Genomic DNA, 9,524 nt, shown 5'->3' with positions numbered 1-9,524 from the left:
AAGAACATACCATCACCAGACAAGAGAAAGCAGGCCCAGGGTCCCCAAGATTAGATGAATCCTTCCGACCATCAGCCAGGCTCAGACCGAGAGTCTTTATTGGCTGTTTGAACTTATTATAGACTACCCTACAACAATTGCTTAGCACTGAATTGAGTAATCGGGATGATTTTGAAAACTGATTTAGTCAATGTTCTCTCCCTTCTGTGGAGTCAGAAATAAGTTTCCTCTGCTAAAAATAAGCAAGGCCAAGGTCATGGCGGTGTCCCGAGCACACGCAACACAGCGACAGGCTGTGCAGCCCAGAGGAAAGCACTGTCAGTGCCTGCCTGCCTGCCTCAGAAACGGCCCTCAGCACAAAACAATTCCACACCTTACACTGGGGTAACATACTCTAGAATGCAAATGGTGACATGGAGTCACGACGCTTGAATTCCTACGTGTTGAGGGAGCTCCTCAAAGTCTATCTCAAAAAGTTTGAATTCCTGCTAAAAGTCACTTATAGGAGACTCAACAAGGTACTTGGTAAGGCTGCCAGGTCAACAGGTACATCGAGCTGTGAGCCTAGATGAGCAGAATATTGCACGTTTAAAAACACGTTACTTTATTTTTATTTCTTGAGGTAAAGGAAGCCTTACTTTTGTGATGACAGTAGGAGCAGAATTTTCATTGTTAAAGAAACATACAGCACTGATACATATTTGCCCTTTTAGCAGCCAAGAGAGTATTTCCTGGCAGCAACTTTCTGCATTCACCAAATAGTTGAGTACTTTTCCAAAAAAACCAAAATGGTTTCAAGTACAAACCTAAACTCTTGGAATCCCTCCCCGACCTCACCTTCCTTGTGCAACCAGTGACGTGTCTGACCAGGTGTGTTAGGCTGAAAAATGCCCCATCCCCACCCCAAAGATACCCCTGTTTTAATCCCCAGAACCTGTGAGTGTTACCTTCTATTAAGTCTGTCCAGAAGGTATCCAGCCATGTAATATGAAAAATAGAGACATTTGTTGAAGATACAAGATACAAGAAACATTGAACATGGAACAATGATGCCTCAGTCCCCTTCAAAGTAGGCACCTTGGGACCTCACACAGTTCTCCCAGTTGCCATCAGCTGCCCCATCATATCTTCCTGAATCTCATCAATGGTCTGAAATCTCTTCCCTTTCGAAGGGAATTTTAGTTTTGGGAAAAGCCAGAAGTCACTGGGCACCAAATCTGGGCTGTAGAAGGGTGAGTCACCTGGGTGATTTGATGTTTTGCCAAAAAACTCTGCCCAAGACGTGATGCATGAGCGGGCACATTGTCTTGATGAAGCTGCCAATCATCAGCTGCCCATAGGTGCAGCCTTCTAAATCATCCAAATAGTTTCTGCAGAGGAATGTTCAAGATGAATACAAAATTTGATGCAGATTCATTGCTCTACTCACTCAGTCATTTTGAACATGACCACCACACATGCTCACTCAACAGCATCTACTGCCCCCACTGACTAGCACAATGAGGTCATCGTTCACGCATGTACATTCCAGTCCACTCTCTGTGGCTGCCAGGTTACATCAGTGTTGTACCAGCCATTCTTATTACATTGACAATGGCTAAACTTTTTCCTGGGACAGACCTCTGTCAAAAGAGACTTTGCTGATGTGATTAAGTTAAAGGGATTGCTATAGAGAGATTATCCTAGATTACCTGAGTGGGCCCAATGTAATCATTATAACTTTTTTTTCCAGCATCCAAAATCTTTTTAATAGCAACATAGGATCTGGGGTTAGTTTTTGTAGCTGGGCTGGCCCTTCTGGCCTCTGGCATGCTCGAACTCACAGCCCTTGGATAGTATGAAGGGCTGGGTGTGGCTGTGAGGAGTCCTATGGGCTTCCTGAAAAGCCCATACACCTTTCAGCCCTTGTGAGGACCAGGAAGCAAGACACTGCCACAGCTGTCAAGGGAATCCAGGGCCACCTTGCCCCAAACGAGGATCTTGCCCTCAACCTTGAGGATGTGGCTCCGGGCACGACTGCTCACACAAAGTGCACAGACTTTCAGTTTGGGAACCCTCTGAACACGCACGTCATTGCTTATAATCCGTACAATCACAGCGATTTTGCCCTCACAGCCAGGAAGGTTCGTCTTCCAGATCATCAGGAAAAAGGACAGAGACAACCTGTTGGTGCAACTCATGAACCTCTTCAGCAAACTTGGTTGAAAGTACAGTTGGTTCTCTGGCCATAAATCTGTATAACGTGACCAACAGTCTAGGAAGATGTCCCAGCTCTTGTGCTCCTTGCACCAAAACTTTCGTTCTTTGTTGTGGCTGATGTCCACTCCCATGAGGGTGCCTCCTGTTCCACCAAGTCCAGAAAGCAATCACTAGAGTTCATATGAGAGAGAGATGCAGGAGATCAGAAGACAAGTAGGAAATGTGATAGCAGAAGCAAGAGGTTGGAGTGATGGAAGGAAGGGGCCATAGTCCAAAGAATAAAGGCAGCCTCTATTTCTTTATTTTTTTATTTTTTAAATGTATTGATTTTAGAGAGATAGGAAAGGAGAAAGAGAGAGAGAAACATCAATTTGTTCTTCTACTTATTTATGCATTCATTGGTTGATTCTTTTATGGCCCCTGACTGGGGATCAACCCACAACCTTGGTATATTGGGATGACGCTCTAACCTACTAAGCTACATGGCCAGAGCTTCAGGTGGCCTCTAGAAGCTGATAAAAGCAAGAAACAGATCCTCCACTGAAGCCTTCAGAAGCTGTGCTTCATCATCTTGATTTGAGACTTCTGACATCCAGAACTCTAAAAGAATATTTTTAAAACTCAATATGTGGTAATTTGTTACAGCAGCAAAGCAAACTAATAAATCAGGGGTTGGCAATGCTTTAATCATCTGAGCAACTGTTGTTACTCCAGCTTGGGGAGCTATGCGGGGCAGAGAGCTAGAAAGGAACAGAGCTCACACATGAACTAGGCCCGTTGACCTCACACCCTGGGTCCACACTCACAGTGCTGACTGGAAAAAGGCGTAAGCACATTGTTACATCCCAACCTTGTTTGTCAACTTATAGAATACTAAGGGTGCTGCAAAGAAACAGAACCACTAGTGTGTTAGTGTGTGTGTGTGTGTGTGTGTTTACTTAATCTTTATTGTATTTTTTAAAATTATTTTATTGTTGTTCAAGTACAGTCGTCTGCATTTACCCTTCACCAATCCCCCCTCGCCCCAGCCATCCCCACCTCCCTCCCCTGCTTCCACCTTCCCCCTTGGTTTTGTCCCTGTGTCCTCTATAGTTGTTCCTGTAAACCCTTCTCCCCTTCCCCCCATTATCCCCTCCCACCTCCCCTCTGGTTACTGTCAGATTGTTCTTAATTTCAATGTCTCTGGTTATATAACAAGCAAGCAAAATGTATTTTCTTCCATTACCATTTAGTCTCTTTTTAGTCCCCCACCCCCAGCAATCATTACACTGTTGTCCACGAGCCCTTTTTTCCTTTTTGCTCAATCCCTCCACCCCATAACCCCAATAGCTGTCATCCTGCTCTCTGTCTATGAGTCTGTCCCCATTTTCCTTGTTCAGTTTGTTCATTGGATTCCACATATGACTAAAATCATATAGTATTTATCATTCTCTGACTGGCTTATTTCACTTAGCATAATGTTCTCCAGGTCCATCCATACTGCTGCAAAGGGTAAAACTTTCTTCTTTTTTTACAGCCAAGTAGTATTCCACTGTGTAGATGTCCCATAGTTATTTTACCCACTGATGTACTGATGGGCACTTGGACTGCTTCCATATCTTAGCGACTGTAAATAACACTGCAATTAACATAGGGGTGCCTATGTTACTTTGAATTAGTGTTTTGAGTTCTTTTGGATAAATTCCCAGAAGTGAGATTGCTGGGCCAAAAGGCAGATCTATTTTTAATTTTTTGAGATATCTCCACACTGCTTTCCACAGTAGCTGCACCAATCTGCACTCCCACCAATGGTGCAGAAGTGTTCCCCTCTCTCCACATCATCGCCAGCACTTGTTGTTTGTGGATTTATTGATGATGGCCATTCTGACAGGTGTGAGATGATATCTCACTGTGGTTTTAATTTGCATTTCTCTGATGATTAGTGATACTGAAATCTCTTCATATGTCTATTGGCTGTCTGTATGTCCTCTTTAGATATAAGTATCTAGTCAGGTCCTGTGCAAAAACTTTCTAGTTTGATGCAGTCACATTTGTTTTTCTTTTGTTTCTCTTGCCTGGGGAGATATATCCAATAAAATATTGCTACAAGTAATATTGCTGCCTATGTTTTCTTCTAAGATTTTTATGGTTTCAGGTCTAACATTCAAGTCTTTGATCCATTTTGAATTTATTCTTGTGTGTAGTTTCATTTTTCTGCACATATCTCTCAAATTTTCCCAACACCATTTATTGAATAAATTATCTTTAGCCCATTGTATGTTCTTGCTTCCTCTGTCAAGTATTAATTGACTCTAAATGTGTGAGTTAATTTCTGGGTTTTCTATTCTGTTCCATTGATCTGTGTCTGTTTTTATGCCAGTACCATGCTGTTTTGATTACTATGACCTTACAGCATAGTTTGAAATTAGGTAGCATGATTACTCCAACTTTGTTCATCTTTCTCAGGATCGCTGTTGCTATGCAGGGCCATTTGTGGTTCCATATACATTTTTGAAATATTTATTCTAGTTCTGTGAAATATGTCCTTGGAATCTTGATAGGAATTGCACTGAATCCATAGATTGTTCTGGGTAGTATGGACATTTTAATGATGTTAATTCTTCCAGCCATGAACTATATGTGCTTCCAGTTATTTGTATCTTCAATTTCTTTCTTCAGTGTCTTATAATTTTCCAAGTACATGTCTTTTACATCCTTGGTTAGGTTTATTCCTAGGTATTTTATTCTTTTTGAAGCAATTGTGAATGGGATAGTTTTCTTCATTTCCCTTTCTGTTAGTTCGTTATTGGCGTATAAAAATGCAACTGTATTCTGGATATCAATTTTGTATCCTGCTACTTTGCTGAATTCATTTATCAGTTCTAGCAGCTTCTAGATGGAATCTTTGGGGTTCTCTATGCACAGTGCCAAGTCATCTGCAAATAAAGACAGTTTTACTTCTTCCTTTCCAATTTGGATGCCTTTTATTTCTTCTTTTTGTCTGATTGCTATGACTAGGATATCCAGGACTATGCTGAATAAGAAAGGTGAAAGCAGACATCCTGTCTTGTTCCCAATCTTAGGAGAATGCTTGTGGGTTTTGCCCATTGAGTATGATGTTGGCTGTGGGTTTGTCATAGATGACCTTTATTATGTTTAGGTATGTTCCCTCAAATCCCACTTTACTGAGAGTTTTCATCATAAATGGGTGTTGGATTTTATCAAATGCTTTTTCTGCATCTATTGATATGGTCATGTGGTTTTTATTTTTCATTTTCTTTTTGTGGCATATCACATTTATTGCCTTGTGAACGCTGTACCACATTGCATTCCCAGAATCCCACTTGATCATGACGTATGATCTTTTTGATGCATAGCTGTATTCGGTTTGCTAATATTTTGTTGAGGATTTTAGCACCTATATTCATGAGGTGTATTGGCCTATAGTTTTCTTTCTTTGTAGAATCTTTATCTGGTTTTGGAATTAGGATAATGCTGGCCTTATAAAATGAGTTTGGAAGCCTTCCCTCCTTTGAATGTTATGAAATAGTTAGAGAAGGAATGGTGTTAGCTCTTCTTGCAATGTTTGGTAAAATTCACTTGTGAAGCCATCCAGTCAAGAGCTTTGGCATATACTGCTTCAATTTCATTAGGTGTAATCTCTCTCTTCAGATTCTCTGATTCTTCCTGATTTAGTTTTGGAAGATTGTATGTTTCTAGGAATTTATCCATTTCATCCAAATTATCCAGTTTGTTGGCATATAGTTGTTCATAATATTTTCTCACAATCCTTTGTATTTCTTTGGTGTCAGTTGTTAGTTTCATCTTACATTTCTGACTTTATTTATTTGGGTCCTCTCTCTTTTTTCTTGATGAATCTGGTTAAAGGTTTTTCAATCTTGTTTGTCTTTTCAAAGAACCAGCTCTTGGTTCTTTGATCTTTTGTATCTTCTTTCAGACTCTATTTCATTTATTTCTGCTCTGATCGTTATTATTTCTTTCTTCTACTCAATTAGGGCTTTGTTTGTTGTTCTTTTTCAAGTTCCTTTAAGTGTGAAGTTACATTTTTATTTGAGTTTTTTCTTGTTTTTTGAGATAGGCCTGTAATGCTATGAATTTCCCTCTTAGGAATGCTTTCCCAGTGTCCTACAGATTTTGGATTGTTGTGTCCTCGTTTTCATTTGTTTCAAGGTGTCTTTTGATTTCCTCCTTGATCTCATTGTTGACCCATTAACTGTTTAATAATATGTTATTTAGATTCCATGTCTTTGCATGTTTTTTCAGTTTTCTTCTTGTGATCAATTTCTAGTGTCATAGCATTGTGGTCAGGAAAGATGTCTGGTATGATGTCAATCTTCTTAAATTTATTGTGATTTCTTTTGTGTCCTAGCATGTGGTCTGTCCTAGAAAATTTTCCATGTGCCCTTAAAAAGTATGTATCCTGCTGCTTTGTGGTGAAATGCTCTGAAGATATCAATTAAATCCATTTGATCTAGCATGTCTTTTAAGGCCACCGTCTCCTTGTTGATTTTCTGCCTAGAAGATCTATCCATTGAAGTCAATGGCTGTAAAAATTGCCAATTATGACTGTATTTCTGTCAATCTCTTCCTTTATGTCTACCAAGATTTGCTTTACATATTTAGTTGCTCCTATGTTGGGTGTATAAATGTTTACTAGGGTTACAACCTCTTGGATTGTTCCATTTATCATTAGCCAGTGTCTTTTTTTTTCTCTTACTATGGCCTTGGTTTTAAAGTCTATTTTGTCATATATAAGTACTGCTACCCCAGCTTTTATTCCCTTTCCATTTGCATAAAATATCTTTTTCCATCCCTTTACTTTTAGTCTGTGTGTATCTTTCTATCTGAGGTGGGTCTCTTGGAAGCAGCATGTATATGGGTCTTGTTTCCTTATGCATTCAGCTACCCTATGTCTTTTGGTTGGAGCATTTAAGCCATTTACATTTAAGGTGATTGTTGATAGATATGTATTTAGTGCCATTTTATTCTTAGACAATTTTCTTCTATTTTTTTTCTTTTCCTTCTTCTTCTTCTTCTTCTTCTTCTTCTTCTTAAAGCAAGCCCTTTAACATTTGTTGCAGTACTGGTTTGTTGTTAACAAACTTCTTTAGCTTTTTCTTGTCTGGGAAGCTCCTTATTTCTCCTTAGATTTTAAATGATACCCTCACTGGGTAAAGTAGCATTGGTTGTAAGTCCTTGCTTTTCATCACATTGAATATTTCATGGCCTGAACTGTTTCTAATGAGTAATCAAATGACAGTCTAATTGGTGCTCCTTTGTAGGGAACTACCTGCTTTTCTGTTGCAGCTTTTAGGATTCTCTCCTTAGCTTTAAGCCTTGTCAGTTTAATTATGATATGTCCCAGTGTAGGCCTCTTTGGGACCAACTTGTTTGGGACCCTCTGAGCTTCCTGGGCTTGTGTCTCTTTTTCCTTCATCAAAAGGGATTTTTCAAATAGGTTCTCGATCCCTTGCTCGCTCTGTTCTCCAATTGGTATTCCTTTTTTTTTTTTTTCAGTTTCAAAGCAGTTCCTGTTTATTAACTGATCAGATTACAAAAATGACCATGGTAGATACCTTAGTTCATCCTTCTAATAAGCTTGTTGATCTGGTCCTCCCTGTTACCATCATCTCCTCCTTCTACAAAATGGGTGGTCTTTTTCTTCATTCCACCTCATGGAGAAGATAATTTGAAGGGCCACAGGAAGTTGTTTGCTTCTTCGAAGTGTCTTCCAACAGTATAGATCTCATGAATCAGATCCTCCATGCAGATGATGCTATATTTACCAAGAGATCAAGCAATCAATGCGTTATCTGTCAGGGTAATTTATTTTTTTTTTCTTTTCCCATAACCACACTTATACATCAGTTCATTTACTGACTTCAGATTAGGGTACCCCCATCCAATATACGGTTCTACAATCCTCAGCATGTTATGCAAAGCCTTGTTGAGCTTAACGAAGGTGCCATTGAAGATGTGGTGAAGGCAAAGAAACTGCAGCACCTTTTGGATTTTTGGCCTCACACCATTAATACCTGATGACAATTGCCAGTTTGGTTTCTGCAGGTACACAGAAGTTGCCAGCTTTTCTTGCCATTCTAATCTCAGTTCGGTACATCTGCCTATATTCCTTGTGATAGTGCTTAGCTTTTTCACAGATAAGTTTCTTCCTTGCCTTTCAAAGCATCTTTTGTGCAAACTTCTTTCTCAAGTGCTTGATTTTCAGCTCTGTGAGGTTCCTTCACTTTTTCTTAAGGGTTTTTGGCACAGCGTGAATCTTCTTCTCTTCTGTACCCTCCATGGTTCCAGCTGGAAAAAGAGGAAGTTGGCGCATGCTCCAACTTTGATGCGCATGTTGTTATGCGTCATGTTGTCCAAAATGTTTCTTAAGCTTGCCTCGTTTTTTTAAAATTCTTTTTTTCTTTTTGCTGCTCTGCTTGGGTGTTTTCTTCTACCTTGTCTTCAAAAATCACTGATTCAATCCTCTGCTTCTATATAACCTACTGTTTATTCCTTCCAGTGTATTAATTTCAGATATTACATTATTTCTGAATGGTTTCTATGTCTTTTTTCATGCTGTTGAGTATCGTTATAATTATTACTGTAAAAACGCTATCTGATAAATTGCTTGCCTCTGCTTCATCCTGTTCTTCTTTGGAGAATTCTCTTGTTCTTTCACTTGGGGTTTGTTTCTTTGTCTTCCCATTTTGGCTGCTTTTTGTATTTTCTGCCTTAGTTGTTAAACTGATGAGCGATATAGCCTCAAACTGTAATCAGCAGCCTCAGGGTGGGGCAGACTAATTCCTGGAGGTGGGGTTATTGTTTCCCCTCAGGCTGATGCCACTTGGAGGGCAGTGTTCTGAGAAAGATGATTTCTGCACTATGGGGAATGACTCAGCATAGGGTTCCTGGCAGCTGTTCTTTCAGTTCTCTCCCCAGAGCCACCATCCCCAGAGTCTCCTCAAGCATCTGTAGTTCATTCTGCCCTCTGGCAGAGTGCAGGGTAAGTGGCTGCAAATGAAATTTTGTGCATTGGCCCTTTAAGAGGTTCTCTGCATCTCCAGCCATCTCTCCCTGGCAGATAGAAATCCTGCTGCTTTTCACAGCTGGATGCCATGTGGGTTCCTTTCTGTCTCCAGTGCTATAGGCTGGGGAGCTCAGTTTGGGGTTTAGACCCATACTTCTCAGGGTGAACGCCCCTGGTCACTGAAATATCCCTCCAGCACCTCTGCTGCCACCTGTGGGAGCCCAGCCAGCTCTCTTGTGCTTCCTCCGCACTCCCTACCAGTCTCACTGTGGTGAAGTAGTTTTCTCTGTCCTTGGTT

At 40.3% G+C, this 9,524-nt stretch overlaps 2 pseudogenes; both read right to left on the bottom strand.

Moving 5' to 3' along the window:
• Positions 1-1,770: 1,770 nt before the first annotated feature.
• LOC112302593 (large ribosomal subunit protein eL18 pseudogene) lies at positions 1,771-2,330 on the bottom strand (annotated as a pseudogene).
• Positions 2,331-7,705: 5,375 nt separating this feature from the next.
• On the bottom strand, positions 7,706-8,500 carry LOC112302631 (large ribosomal subunit protein uL30 pseudogene; annotated as a pseudogene).
• Between the last annotated feature and the right edge of the window lie 1,024 nt (positions 8,501-9,524).

This window comes from Desmodus rotundus, chromosome 2, assembly GCF_022682495.2.
Source record: "Desmodus rotundus isolate HL8 chromosome 2, HLdesRot8A.1, whole genome shotgun sequence".
In the NCBI taxonomy this organism is placed as follows: domain Eukaryota; kingdom Metazoa; phylum Chordata; class Mammalia; order Chiroptera; family Phyllostomidae; genus Desmodus; species Desmodus rotundus.
This window is presented reverse-complemented; position numbering and strand designations above follow the sequence as displayed.